This window comes from Ursus arctos, unplaced genomic scaffold, assembly GCF_023065955.2.
Source record: "Ursus arctos isolate Adak ecotype North America unplaced genomic scaffold, UrsArc2.0 scaffold_20, whole genome shotgun sequence".
Lineage (NCBI taxonomy): Eukaryota > Metazoa > Chordata > Mammalia > Carnivora > Ursidae > Ursus > Ursus arctos.
This window is the reverse complement of record NW_026622875.1, coordinates 47,984,377-48,000,421: the sequence shown is the minus strand read 5'-3', so window position 1 is coordinate 48,000,421 and position 16,045 is coordinate 47,984,377. Positions and strand designations below refer to the sequence as shown.

Sequence of the window (16,045 nt, the reverse complement as noted above, 5' to 3'; positions counted from 1 at the left end):
AATTTATACAAAAAGATAGTAAAAAAATACAATAGTAAAAAAAAACAGAAATCTTAAAAAATACAATAGGCAAAATGTTAAATAGCTTAAAGAAGCCAGGAAAGTAAAAAGGAAGAAAATGAAAACTTAGGGGATAAGCAAATAAAAAGGTAGACTATATCCTAACATATCGAGAATTACATTAAATGTAAATGACCCAAATGCAGCAAATAAAAAATTTTCCTACATGACAAAAAAATGACAAAAGTATATACTGTCTACAAGAATCTTAATTCAAATAGAGTGAGATAGGTTGGTTAAAAGTAAAAGGATGAAAACAGGTATACTATGCAAATGCGAATCAAAAGAAAACTAGAGTGACTACATTAATATCAAAGAAGACTTCAGGACAAAAAAATTATCAAGGATAAATAGGGACATAACATTTTGATAAAAAGGTTTTGTCATAGAGAAGCTATAACAGTAAGTGTGCATTCATTTATCAATAGAAATTAAAAATACACACAGCAAAAACTGATACCACTGAAAGGAAAAACAGATAAATCTACAACTGCAATTGGATGTTTCAAACCTACTTTCATAATAATATATAGGATTAGCAGAAAAAAAAATCAGCAAGGATACAGAAGAGCTGAACCACACCATTAACTAACTGGATCTCATTGACATTTGTAGAGCACTAAACCCATCAGTAACAGAATACACATTTTTTCTCAAGAACTCTGGAACATTCACCAATGTATACAATATTCTGGATCATAAAACAAATCTTAACTAATATAAAAGAACTGAAACCATATAAATTATATTTTTTATCATAAACTAGAAATCAATAAAGACAATAGGAATATCTCCAATCCCTTGAAAATTAAACAACTTACTCCTTTAACCCAAAGATCATTTTCCCAAGGAAAATTTAAAAATTAGAAAATATTTTAACTTAATAAAATTCAATAAAATATTTTAACAGTAAAATTGATGATATATCAAAATCTGCGGGATGCTGTTAAAGCAGTGCTTAAAGAGAAATTTACAGTACTAAATACTTAATATTAAACACAAAGAAAGGTTCAAATAAATAATCCAGGCTTTCATGTTAAGCAACTAGAGAAAGAAGAGCAAGACAAACTGAAACTCAAAGAGGGAAGGAAAAAAGAGCAGAACTCAAGAGTAATGTGGTACACATAAGTCTAAGTTTTATCAATATCTACATTAAGTGTACATTTAACAAATCCTACAAGTAGAAGACTAAGATTTTTCAGTCTTGGTATAAACAAAACACAACATAACTACATGCTGCTTACAAGAAATGTACCTTTTTAGATATAAGGGCACAGAACAAATGAAGGTTAAAGAATAAAGAAAGACACTACACAAATAGTTGCCAAAGAAAGTTGGTGCAGCTAATATCAGACAACGTAGACTTTAAGCCAATGATCATAACTACAGGTAAAGAGAGAGATTTCGCATTTATAAAAAGATCAATTGGCCAGGAATATGTACACCAAGTCTAAATTCTAAATGCACTTAATAACAGTCTAAAAATAAACTTAAAAAAATGATGAAACCAATGTGAGAATTAGACACCATTAATTATATGGGATACTTTTGAATCTCTCCCAGGAACTTGCAGACAAAAATCAGAAGGGACACAGAAGTTGTTTTTAGTTGTTTTTTTTTTAATTTTATTTATTTGACAGAGAAAGAAGGAGAGAGAGCACAAGCAGGGGGAGTGGGAGAGGGAGAATCAGGCTCCCTGCTAGCAGGGACCCCGATGTGGGGCTCCATCCTAGGACCCCAGGATCATGACCTGAGCCAAAGGCAGATGTTTAACTGACTGAGCCACCCAGTTTTATACAACAAGATTAACAGAAGTTAGAATCTCGGACACAGAGGTTTTATACAAGATTAACAAACCTGACCTAATTGACATATATAGAAAAATTCATCTAACAACTTCAGAATACATATTCTGTTCAAGGTTCATGGGAAGTTTTCAAAATATACCACGCTGTGTTATAAAGCAAGTTCTAACAAATTTCAAAGGTATAAGTCCATCAAAATATGTCAGGATCTATATGCTAAAAACTATAAAATGCCGATGAAGGAAAAAAACTAAATAAATGGATATACTATATTCACAAATTGGAAGACTCAATATAGTAAAGATATTAATCCTCCCAAAATATAGTTTTTTTTAAAAGATTTTATTTATTTATTTGACAGAGAGACAGCCAGCGAGAGAGGGAACACAAGCAGAGGGAGTAGGAGAGGAAGAAGCAGGCTCACAGCGGAGGAGCCCGATGTGGGGCTCGATCCCATAACGCCGGGATCACGCCCTGAGCTGAAGGCAGACGCCCAACCTCTGTGCCACCCAGGCGTCCCCCAAAATATAGGTTTAATGCATTTCCTATCAAAATCCCAGAAGGATTTTTATTTATTTATTTATTTATTTATTTATTTATTTATTTATTTTTTGAGAGAGAGAGAGAGGGCATGAGAATGGAGGGGTGGGAGGAGGGGGAGAGGGAGAGGGAAAGAGAATCCCAAGCAGACTCCACACTCAGCACAGAGCCCAATGTGGGGCTGGATCCCAGGACCCTGAGATCATGACATGAGCCAAAATCAAGAGTCATATGCTTAACCGATAGAGCCACCCAGGCAACCCTCCCAGAAAGGTTTTATATAGATATAGAATAGCTGATTCTGAATGTGCATGGAAAGCCAAAGGAACTAGAGTCACTAAAACAATTTAGAAAAAAGGCAGAATAAAGAATACACAATTTTAAGATTTACTATATAGTTACAACAACCATGACGGCATGGTATTGGCAGAGGGACAGACATATAGATCAGTCAAATAGAATTGATAGCCCAGAAATAGGCCCACACAAATACGATCAACATTTTGACAAATGCATAAAGGTAACTGAATGGGGGAAAGATAGCCTTTTGAACAAACAGTGCTACAACAAAGGATGCCTATAAGCAAAAACATGACCATAGGCACATATCGTATACCTTAAATAAAACACAATTCAAAGTGAGTCATGGACCCGAATGTATAAAATGTAAAACTATAAAACTTGTAGAAGAAACCATAGGAAAGAATCTATGTGACCTCAGCTTTGTTGATGAGTTTTTAGATAGAAAACAAAAGCACAATCCTTGAAAAAAAATTGACAAATTGGATTTTACCAATATTAAAAACTTTGCTCTTTGTAAAATATTGGTAAGAGAGTAAGACAAGCACAGGCTGGGAGAAAATATTGGCAAATCACATATCTGATAAAGGGCTTTTATCCACAACATAAAAAGAACTCTTAAAAGGAGAACAACCCACTGGATTGTTTAAAAATGGGCAGAAAATCTGCATGGAGACTTCACCGAAAAAAGTCTTATGGGTGGGTGGCAAATGAGCACATGAAAAAGTCCTCAATACCATTTGTCATTAAGGAAATACAAATTAAAACTGCAAAGCAGTACCACTACATCCCTATCAGAATGGCTCACATTCAGAAAACTAACAACAATGAATGCTGGCCAGGAAGCAGAGTAGCAGAAACTCTCATTTGTTGCTGGCTGAGATGCAAAATGGTACAGCACTTTGGAAGACTGTTTGGCACTTTCTTATAAAATTAAACATGGTCTTACCATATGGCCCAGCAATTGCACTCTTAGGTATTCACCCAAGTACACTGAAAACACGTTCGCACAAGAACCTGTGTGCAAAAAGTCTACAGCAGCTTTATTCATAGTCACTAAAAAGTGAAAGGAACCAAGATGTCCTGTGACAGGGAAATGAAAAAACAGTAGGGAAAGCATTCATGAATTACTTGGTGTCTAGGTCTGATTGGGTCTTTAGAATGACATAGCAGTAAGGTCTGGATGATTTTTGCAAAGATAAGAGTTTTAATTTACCCTGCTGGGTTATTTTGTCCTGTGATACCGATTTCCTGTAATTAGTCAAGCTGGCAATATTAGGATTTCCAGAGGCTTTGAAATGATCCTTAGGGATGAATGACTCTTTTTCTCCCAGAGTTTGGGCTCCTCTCAGGCCACTGAAGGTTATAAATTAAGATGGGAACCAACCTTCTTTTAGAAACATTCCACTGTACCTACCACACAATGTAGCCCTGAACCTTCTATTTTCTCGGTACTTAAACTTTTTTGAAACCCAAATTGCGCGTCTGCTCAAGAGCCATCCTACCTTGTCTCTTTTGTGCTATCAAAGCAGGGAATGTTTTGTGCACAGAGACCCACAGAAAAACGTCAGTGAGGTAGAAGAGACACTTGTCCAACTGTGATCCTGAATTTCTGGCTCAGCCACTGTTGGAGAACTTCTCATGACTGTGATTAGAGTAGTCAAGAAAGAGCATTGCAGGGACTCTTTAAGAAAATAAATAATGTAAGAGGAGACTGGCAAAGAGTGTAAACATAATACTCTTCCTGCAATTACTATTTTCATTACTAGCACTCAGCTAATTCCCATAAGCCAAGACAAACAAACTCAATTTTATTTTCCAATAATGTACTATAGCCGAGGTTCCTGGGCCTCTAAGAGTCCATGAGTGGATTTCATTATTTCCAAACGTCGTCCATTTCCTGCGAACAGTCACACCTGCCTCACATTCCTCCTCGTTATGATAAAAATGATTCCGCTGAATATGGAGTGGTACTCATTATCTCACGCTGAGACATCTGACTCGTAGCTGTGTGGCTAAAATCAATCAAAATGGAAACACGAATTGTACTAAATACATACGGTTCCCTTGGTAGATAGGATCGCTCCAAATATGGGGTGTTTCAGAAAAAGATCAGAAAACAGTTGGGAATTGGAGCTTAAAATTAAGAGCAGCCTGGAAAGACTCCTCTGCTGTTTTATCGAGGATGTATTAAAAAAACAAATAACGTACTTTGGGCAAATGCATGACTTATTCAACCTGCTACCGTCACTTGAACATGATGCATGTCAATCAGCATTCGTACATCACTGGGTGTAACCAAAACATTCAAAGGAGAGGCAAGTGTCCTGCAGATATACCTTCAAATACCCTACCAGGCTCACAAACTGTAAGGCAGTGGCTTTACACACACCCTACAGGACAGAGTTGGGGGTGGCTCCTTCCCAAAGGCAAACTCACAAAAGAGTCCTCTTCTGTCCCCCACAATGGCAGGATGCTGCAGTCAGCCAGCCCCTTCAGTTTGCAGGTGAGGCTGTGACAACAGGGAGGACAGTGGCTTGCCCAGGGTATGGTGGCCACTGAGGGACAAAGCCAGGCCCAGTGCCTACACTCCTTATCTAAGGCCATAAAAAATGTGTGAATGAGAATGTGCTTTACTTTTCTATCACTGTGGTCTATCATGAATCCATGCTCATAAACATGACTCACAGCCTCATCCTCGTGAAGCTCATAAAATGTCCCAGGGTGAGCTTCTCTAGTTAGAAATGGTTTTGGGGGGATGGGGAGATATGTGGTTGCAACCGAGTCAGGCCTGGGCGCCCGTGGGGTTTGTTTATGAGTGTGTCATAACATCTGCCTGTGTCTTCAGTGATCCTGAATGCATGTGGCAAAATGAAGCCAAGGTAGCTTCAGTTTTCTAACCAGAGAGGCCTCCAGACAGGCCCAGGCAACACTGAGAGACGAGAAAGATCCAGGAGATGAAACAGGCCACAGGGAGCCAGCCCAGGTGCTCCCTGGTGCTTGTTATTACAGACACACACTTCACACGGGGGGAGGGAGGGAGATGTTTTAATTCCGTGGCCTTCAGATCTCACAAATACAAGTAAAAACAGGCAGGTAACTATGACAACTCTACTTCAGAGAGTTTAAATTTCAAAAATAAACCCATCCGCCGAGCCCCTCTATTTTGTTCTCTTAACATAGACTTTGTCTTCTCCCAGCTGAGGTTTTTAGGTGACTTCAAAGCCATTTTACCAAACGCGTATCGAGACATGCTCTCCCCTTGCCATCAGACGCCAGGATGGAACCTGGGGAAGAGCCTCTGGAAGGTGTGAGGGGGTCTGGCACTTCCTCCCCCACTTTCTGCCGGGTGTGGCAGTGCTCACTGTGGGCCTCTCCAGAAACTTCCTGAGCTGCTGCCAGGGTCCTGCCTCCCACATTCACATTAGAGCAAGGCTCCAGGCCCGTACGCTCATCACGGCTTCCATGATGCTGAGCGCATCTAGGGTAAAGTGGAGCAATTCTCATGCAGCTTTCAGGGGCCTCATGGCATCCATGCCTTCCCTGCAGTCCATTTAAAAGCTTCATGTTCCTCAACAAAAGCAAGTGAGGCCCCTTCTGACTAGTAAAGCAGAGGGGATGACTGGAAGGAATCTAGAGGTATCCCTGATTCCTGTAAGTGGATCTGCGGATTGATCACTAAGAGGTGAGGGGTTCCAGCTAGAACCTACACTGGGACGTCTCCAGGGAAGAGAGGGCTTGCAGATGAGGCAGACCCCTCCCCCCGATTTGGCCCAGATTTCCATGAACTCAGGCTCTCTGGATGGTGCCAGAGGTCTTACGCTAAGCCTGAATGGTACTGGGGCATACGCAGTACCATCTGTGTGTCCCGACTGACCACTATGGTGGGATTCGTCCATGCTCCGCAGGAAGCACAGTCTAGTTTTCATTCGTAGTTGAGCAGCATCGAGGCCCAGAGAAATGGTGGCAACTGGAATATATTGATTCCTCAAGTTGAAGAAAGCAGGGGTAGAAGAGGAAGAAAATGGCTGACCACCCATGAGGCACCCATGAGGTTCCATGTTGAGCACTCAAGAAGAACTGGGGAACAGGCGAGTGTGTGCCCAGCACTAGCAGGTGTGCACAGGCAAGGCTAACAAATCTTGGATTTCAGGTAGGAACTGTTGGGATTCACCTTGGTAAGACTAATTGACCTAAAAGGCATAGGAGTAGAAAGGTCTTAGAATTTGGGTCAAGAAAGGAAATGAACACTTCGACACCCTTGAAAAGTAAATATTAGTATGCTCACTTCCCAGAGGAGGAAATGGAGGCTAGCAGGGCTTCTGTGACTTGTCCAAGGTCACATGGCCTGCAGGCACTGGCACTGAGCTAGGACCCAATCTCCCCAACTTCAAGACCCCTCCCTGTTTTTCCCAAAAGACCACTACATCCTCACATCTGCTGCTAAACACCCTGCACAGCTGGGGTTGGCTGCTGGGCTGATTAATAATAGTAAGTGACTGACTGATGGAGTGTGGTTTCACTTCAAGCTCCTCCGCTTATATGCTGGTGATCTGGTGCAAAGGCTTGCCCACTCTGTGCCGCTGTGCACCCCGCCCCTTGTGAATCATAAGGCACACTTTGCTCCCCACCATTGTTGTTGTGGACTCCCATCACTTCCAGTGGGAGCAGGGACCACAGAATTTCTCTCCTAGACAGAACTGGGGTTCCAGATGTTGACTGAAGGACTCTGTGGGTTATGTGTCCTGCCTGATAAATGGCTCCTGATGTGGAGACCACCCCTCATTTGGTGATTTCCTTCACTGCCTGGCTACCAGCAGGCTTTGTGCATCCCTCCTTGCATCCATGGGTGGAGGTCTGTCCTTGCTGGTGATGGGAAGTGAGTTATGAGTTTTCTGGGCTGCCACTGTGGACTATTATTTCCTGTTCTCACAATGACCCTATGAGGGCTATGATCCCATGTTATAGATGGGGTGAAGTTGCTGGTCAGTAGTGGAGTTGGGATGGAGACCATGTCTGGCTGACTCCATTGCTCCCCCTGCCCTAATCACCAGGCTGCCCTCTGCCTCCCCCTATCAGGATCTGGCTACAGGAACACTCAACACAGAGACAAATCCAGTGTCTGACCAGAGAGGATAGGAGCTGATGCCTCCCATGAGTAATGAGAGGCTGGCATTCTGGCGTGAGGGGAGCCAGTCCCAGCTTCTAGGAGGAATGGCTGGGCCTGCAGTATTTAAGACCACAGCCTCTAGAGCTAGGGTCAAAGTGGGGAGCACTCTCCTCTCAACTGGTATTTCCAGATTTGGAAAAGCAGCCAGCAAAGGAGAATAGATGGCAGGCAAACATTTGAATTATCAAATGGTCTGGCTTTGGTGAGAACACACCAGTGTGGGAGGATTTTCTTCTTTCTCTTGACCTTTCTTTACTCCTCCTGGGGTCTATATGTTCCCAAGTCTAGCCCGACACCTCCATTCTCCTCTCCTGCCCAAACTGCTGCCTGCACCTGTGGGCACCTGCTAAATCCGGGGGCCATGGAAATAATATGCTGAGGATTTGAATGTTTTCCCTTTTCATCCCATAAGACAGGATTATTTTCTAGAAGAAAATTATCCATATCTACCTCCTTCATTTTAGGCCAGCCAATTCTCTCATCTCTCTGCGGGGCAGTAAAAATGCCCTTACTGCTTAAAACTGTCCATAATTATATCAGTTTCTGGCCATTAAATCTAGTAAGTTTAAAATGTTGAAGATAATATAGCTGGTTTGGGAAATCTTTTAAGCCTGATCCAACTGACTAGCTACAACAGCCAGGGCCAAAATATGTGAGGAAAAAGCAGTTTTAATTGACAAAGAATTACAATTGTGGACCTTGTGTGGATATAAAGATAAACTAGAGGATGGCCCCGAGAAAGCTCTGGTGAAATACAGGATCCACGCTATTTTCCCCAGAGGACCCCATCCACGTGCTTAGAAAGGCAAATATGAGAGAGTGGATTTCCAAGGCAGTGGTGCTAGGATGTCAACCACAGGATGTGGCTGGAATCATTTCCTCACAAGGGAAAATACTCAAGGTAGCAACCATCGCGTGATTTGGAAAGCATGAGAACTTGGGTCACAGGAAGTGAGGAACTGTGTGAGTAGATAGAATTTGAACTTGACCCAAGAAAGCTCCAGCTCATCCTTAGGAATACTGTATGGTCATACTGATGTGTCTGACAGTGGGATCCCTGATTTGTGCTATGAGATATGTGTGTGTCAGGGCCGGGCTTTGAGGTGGGAAAGAAGCAGATAGGAGAAGTGGCTTAAGAGTACCCATTTCCAGCTCTTTCTCTGAACCATCTAGCGGATGGGGAGACAAAGTAGAGCGATGTTGATGTCAGGTCAACAAGGCTAAAAAAGTCCCCACAGCTTCCTTCTTTCCTCAGTTCCTCACTCCACAGAGCGAGGATACTGTCAGGCAGTACACCACTCTGCTGTGATTTAGTCATTATAAATTATAAGACCAGTCAGGAAAATGCTCGCGACGTTAAGTAAAAAATGTAAAAAATAAACACATATGTGGAACATGACTACGATCATCTAAGATGAGTATGGGTACATGCTAAGTTTGAAGGCTCTAGTGTTATACGAGAATTACACACCTCATCCTCACTGCCAAAGCCCTTAGTTTAGTGAGAAGTGGGCAGAAAAGAAACCACAATACTCCAGGAGACAACACGTGAAAAGCTCTTTCGGCAACGTACAGGGTTCTACACACATTGGTATGATTCTGTACTCCGGATGACAGGGTATATTGAGCACCTACTATGTGCCAGACCCTATTTGAAGTCTGGGCGTCTAGTGTGTGGAGGGGGGTCAAGTCAGAGCTGTGGCTGTGCAAAGCAATGAAAAAGTAAACAGTAATTTGAGATAGCAGGAGGTACCATGAGCAGGAGGAGAGGAGAAAATGTGTGTGGTTGGGTGGCTGGGACAAGCTCCCTGAGGACAGAATGATGGGAGCGCCAGCCAGGAGAACAGTCTGGGGACCTGTGTTCTGCAGAGGGGCAGGAGCAGCAGCCATGCAGGTCCTGAGGTGGGAACAATGCTGCGGAGCCTGGGGACAGCAGAAGCAGGGAGTCAGCTGGGAGGGACTGCAAAAATGGTCCAGGGGGCGCTCACGGGGTCCCTATCCAAGAGCTCACTGGCCAATCCCGGGTCCCCAGTCACGCTGACTTGACCCCTCCTGTCTCTCCTCCCACTGAGCCTTCAATTAAGCAAAGACAAGACACTGCCTGGACCTTTGTCCTCAGTGGCAGAGACTGAACCTTCTCTAGTGGAGGCGTGAGGCAGCAGGTGACTAGGGGGGTGAGTGTGCCAAATGAGCCAACCCCTTATTGTAGGCCAACTGTCTACACAGTCCCTTTTGGGGAAATACGAGAAAAGTCTGCATCCTAGACTTGGTGACATGGAAAAAGAACCCTTGAGATTTCTATCAGGACTCTTCAGAGACGAGGAAAAGGTGGACATAGAGACCTTACATTAGAAATGGCTGACATGACCACAGACTCACTCTCAGAGCAGACAAGGATAAACTCATCTACGATTACTAATCATCTTTTTTTTTTAAGATTTTATTTATTTGTTTGACAGAGAGAGAGAGACAGCCAGCAAGAGAGGGAACACAAGCAGGGGGAGTGGGAGAGGAAGAAGCAGGCTCCCAGGTGAGGAGCCTGATGTGGGGCTCGATCCCAGGTCCCTGGGATCACGCCCTGAGCTGAAGGCAGACACCCAATGACTGAGCCACCCATGTGCCCCTACTAATCATCTTTTAAACAGACTTATTAGATGAGCGTTTTGGTTTTTGGTGACTACTTTTTAAGAAATGGTGAAACTATTAGCTAAATGAGCGAAGTCTTTAATCTCCTCTTGAAATACACGTCATGACTGGAGGAAAAAGTCAGTTGTTTATGGCTGGCCATGAATTATGCTTGTAATAACATGCTCCATGAGCAGAAACACCTTTGCTGCTGTGAAGTTACTGCATTCGCAAGTATGGGGGGAGATGACATGGAGTTGGGGCCTAGTAACTTGCCCCCGCAGGCCCTTAGGGGAGCCATGACAAAGGACTCCAAAGGCATCAAGGTGGGAGCTATTAAGTTCAGAACAGAGGGCCTCAGGGACTGAAGGACATGAGAGGTCGAGGTGGCCAGGTCTGGAGACTGAGCCAACACCCCAAGATCCTCAGTCTGGGCTAGGCCCTGGGCCTCCAGTCAGGAAGGCAAGTGAGGGAACACTTAAGGGCTGGTGGGCAGACCACAGCAACAGGTTCCACATCCAGCGACAGTATGGATGCAGGGAGTAGCCTGCTTTGGGAGTGACCTGCCGGTCTTTCTGGGACTCAGAGGCAAGTGGCTTCCAGGAGGCTTGCCATCACCTCAGCGGCTGCCTCAGCATGTGTCAGGACAGGTGGACACTGGCAGGTAGAACCAAGTGTCAACTCATTTCTTCTGCCTTGTACTGTCCTCCAAACTTCACCTTGTACTTCTAGGACTCTGGAATGATTGGGGGCTGCTGAAATTTCCTCAAATTGGTAAAATTGGGAAGAAAATGAAATGGAAAGAAAAATTAGAGCACATTTGGTTTACATGATTAAAGCCATCAGGCCCCAATTAGTCAAAATTTAGGCCAAATATTAACCGCCGGATACCTGAAAATTCCCATGGTGGCTGTTATTTTTGTTGAGAGATTTAATCAAACACTGAGACTCCACTTGGAAGCATTTTAATAATGACCATTCTGAGAACATGAGTAGCCCCTGTGAGCATCTTGTCCTACCCTCCCTCAGGCAGACCACAGCATGAGGACATTCTTTGTGAGGCCTCGAGAAAGCCTGACTCCAGAAGTAGGGAGAGGAGTCATGAAGTCCCAGAATTTCACCTCAGAGGCAGGTGACAGCTGACCTTGAAGCATCCATTATGCACAGCTAGGTGGTAACAAGGAGCTGTGTGTGTGGCGGGCTTGGGAAACTCCTAGGAGAAGCCCGGGGTGAACCTGGTGACCTACACAGTGCGGAGCAGAATTGGTATCCACAGGAAACAACTTCCTGGACAAGGGTCAAACTGGCCTTGGGATAAAATTAACTGAAGCAAAGTCTCAGAGGTTTCCCGGGCAACATCAAAGGGCCTGGATCTTCTTCTGTAAAAGGCTCTGGCAGTCTGATTTGACCAACCTCCTCAGGCCTCTATCCCTCATCTTTGTGGGGAACTCGTGGGGCTGGGGCTGGGGCCGGGGAGGGGAAGTGTGGCTGTTGCTGGTGACTGGACAGAGTTCAGGGTCCTGGAATCAAGGGAGATGTGGCTACCACGTGGCAATCACTCATGGCCTCCTTTTGGATTCCTGGGGCACTTTAATAGGGATGCCAAAGCTTTGGTCCAAGGGAGTCTCTGATAGGTGAGTCAGAGCCTCTAGAAAAGCCTCAGGTTGGCCGCAGACTCTGCTTACACATCTTTGTAGACCAGAATGGGACACCAAGAGGGCCTTGCAGAGTTGAGGTCCCAGAGCTCTGAAACTAAGAGGGACTCCATCTCGACCTAGGCCAGGTACCATGGAAGAATGCTCAGGAATGGGTGGTTTGGCCAAAAACAGGCTAGACCATTGTTTTTCCACATTGTCCTTAATGGCTCACAGTCCAAGGTCAAGCCTCTTGGACGCCCAAGAGCATTATTCAAGAGGAAAAGCTTCCAGTGCTTTCAGATGAGGTGGCACATACATGACTTCCGTGTGCTTCATGAGCCCCAGGTCAAATGCAGAAGTATCACTAGGAGGTTTTCACTGAACAGAGGCAGGAAAATAGATTGACAAAAGGATTTCCTTCCCTAGAGGGGACAGGGAGCTCTCCTACTCCTCCTTCTAACGGCCATGCTGCTATGCCTTCTCCCAAACAGCTTCCTATCACTCCCTAGGTCCCTCAAAAGCACCCTGCTTAGACTGACTTACATGGAGCAAAGGCGATGAGAATGTGGTCGTGTGTGTGTGTGTGTGTGTGTGTGTGTGTGTGTGTGTGTGTGTGTAAATGTGCTGGGGGGGTGTTTTAAGACTCTAAATCACTTTCCTTAGATAGACTCACTTATCTTGAAATGAGGAGCACAGCAGATGGCAAAATGGTAGAAATCCTACAGACTTTAACATGGTCACCTCTGCATGACTTTTAGGTCATAATGTGACAAGAGCTATAGTGAGAAGGCCTTCGCACGCATTACCCCAACTGACCTCAGAGTGAGCGGGGATCCTGCTGCTAGTCTCATTTCCCAAAGGAGGAAACTGCCATTTCGAGAGGCAAAGTGGGTAACTGAGGTCTCCTTGACTCAGGACCCTTGGTCTCAGTCACCAAGTGGCACTGAGAGAAAACAAAGGGGCCAAGTCAGGAGTGTGAGGTGTGATGTCTACAAGGTCCAGATGGCCCACCAAATAGGCATTGAGCTGTGACTGTGGGTGATATGATGGCTTCATGACCCACATCCCTGTTTCTCAAATGGGGGTGGGTCTGTCCCCCAGAAGACATTTAGCCATGTCTGGAGACATTTTGGGTCATCACAACTGGGGGTAAGGGGACGTGCTACCAGCATCTGGTGGGTAGAGAGGAGATGCTGCCACATGTCCTACATGCACAGGACAGCTCCACAATACAGGATTATCTGACTCCAATGTCAAGAGCGCTGAGGTTGACAATCCCTGGGTTAGCCGCCAGATCCTTGCTCAGGCAGGTTATGTCATTGCCTTCTCGCACTATACTAGGATGTCTGGAGAAATTCAGAAGGTTAGCGCTCCCTGCTTTTTTTTTTTTTTTTTCCTGTGTGAGGTTAATCTTGGACAAGCCTTTGTTCGGTGCACGATACCCTTCCTTCTGTGGTCTGTGGGTCTGTGACCATCACGGGATGCATCCCACCCCAGGACCAATGTGTGCTGCAGGGGCCTTCTGAGCTTCCCAAGGCCATGAGGTCCTGATGGAGCATCCTTGAAGCCCCCCATGTTCCACCCTCCCTGCATGTGGCTCCAGAAAGTAAAGCCTTCACACATAGATGCTGCAAAGGGAGCAGAGGAGCAGCACCTGCGACGCAGCTCTCGGGCCAGCCCCTCTGCTGCTCTGTGGACCAAAGTGCTCACCAGTTACACGGACTCAACCAACCTAGGGGAGATATTTTATATCCAGACCAAACTGGCACTAAGCTGTCACTGGAGAGTTCTTTTTTCCCGCGTGACCCACTTGAGTGAAAGTTTAAAGCAAGCTTTATTACACTCATCTGAAACTAGTTCCTTAAGAGTTTTAGAACAGATCAGGATTCTGGAAGAATTAAAGTGTGATGAGCTCAACATCCTTATTTTGTATTTAGAGTAGAATTACTCAATCATCATTCCAAGATAACCCTTGGAAGTGGATAGTTTCATCTTCCTCCATTAGCTTCACTAATAATTTCAATGCAAATCCATTAAAAGAATAAAGGTCACAGATGGGAAAGATTACATGTCACCCAACATGTCCTTTTATAGAAAATCCTAGAAACAGATATTGAGCCAGATAAATGAGTTCTAGGAACTGATGCTCCTGTGCAAATGCACAGTCTTCCAGCATATGGATCAGGTGGCTTCAGGAGAATGTAGCATGATCCAAAAGCTCCCTTAATTAGGGATATTATGAGGATATTACAATCAACTTCACCCCACAACAAAATGACACCATGATTCAGTTGCTACCTTGACGAGATGCTTTGGTTCATGACAGTGAAACATGAGTTAAGATCATAGGAATTCTGGGACTACTTTAATGAAATGCAACTTTATAAAAAACAAATTCTTATGCAGATTATCTACTTAATGGACCTTCATAGGATTCCTTTAAACAGTACAATCTCCATGTCTCTTCAAGTTACTCAAATGACAAAACATTTGGTTTTACAGTTTCCTATAAAATTAAATTACTTAATAAAAGAGACGTGTACAATAAAGTACTTGAACATAACTGTAGTTGAAAGGGTGCTGGGGAAAGTCCTTGACTCTGGAGACTCATCTCTTTTCCACCCTTGATACTTTGTATGACTCAACCTTCAGTTTGAAGGTACAATGAAAATACTATTTATTAGTATGAACTATTATGTGTGAAAATCATGGACTGTTTTCTGGATTAGTTGGAATATATATGTATATATTAGAAAAAACACACATATACACATCACACAAGCAGCCCAGGATAATGACAGGCAAGGCTGTTAGCTCAAGTTGGAGACCAAGAGATAGACCACCACTCAGAGAAAAAATGATTTGTAATATATAATAAAAGCCACCTGCTCAAATAGGGGGCCCAGAGTTCAGAGAAAAGAGGGGAGGATGGACACATTCAGATGGGGGAAGATACAAATACCCAACCAAGAGAGGGTCTGGGACTAGACCAGGACTAGACATCCAGGTAAATACTCACTCCACCCAGCTGAGGGTCCATGACCTTGAAGCAAGCCCCCAGCTGACTCTGCATCTATACTTGTCCACTCCTATGCCCAGGAGACTCAAAGAATCACTCTGCACTGTCCTAGGGTCTCAGTCTCAGAGTTAGAAAGTATAAACAAAGATCTTTCCCTTCCTCTAGATCTCTTTTTTTGATTTTTTTGTTTTTCTCTGAGTGTATGGAGATGGGGAGGAATCAGCACCACTCCAAAGTTCAATCTCTGCCTTTCATGCTTGGATCCAAGGTGGCCACAAGATCTCATTATTTTAGCAGCTGGTCCTGCTAACGTGTACTGAACGCTTACCGTGGGCCAGATATTGTTGTAAGCACTTACAGATGAATTAGCTCATTTGAGCTCCTAAGAGTTAAATCCTGTTAATGTTCCCATTTCATATATGAAGAGATTGTGGCACAGAAAGGTTACATTTCTAAGGAAGCTATTAAAAAGCTTAAATAAGTGACACTGAAATTCAAATCCATAAAATGACAAAATCTGAGAATAAAGTGCACTGTTGTCTATTCATTTTTTGTATTAAAACAAGTGGCAAAAATTATTACAATAACTCTTTTTTCTAAACACAGCATCTGTCTAAATTATTTCTTTTTAATATATTTCCATATCACATGTAGTTTTTACCTAGTTGATACAGGGCTTTTTAAAATATTTTTCTATGTCCTTTTTCTATTTCCTTCTTACTTTCATTCTGTCTTCATGTATTAATAATTTTTAACATCTTTGCTGAGGCTTAATTGACATGATAAACTACCCAAACGGAAGTTATGCAATCTGCTAAATTGTACGTATGCATACAATTGTACACATACGTGAAACCGACGCCATAATTCAGATGGTGAATATATCCAC

The 16,045-nt window shown here is 43.6% G+C and overlaps 1 protein-coding gene across 4 annotated transcripts in view; it reads right to left on the bottom strand.

Annotated features, from left to right (window-relative positions):
* Nucleotides 1-16,045, bottom strand: part of ULK4 (unc-51 like kinase 4) — a 592,175-nt gene that overhangs the window by 13,887 nt on the left and 562,243 nt on the right. The gene's annotated exons all lie outside the window — the stretch shown is intronic.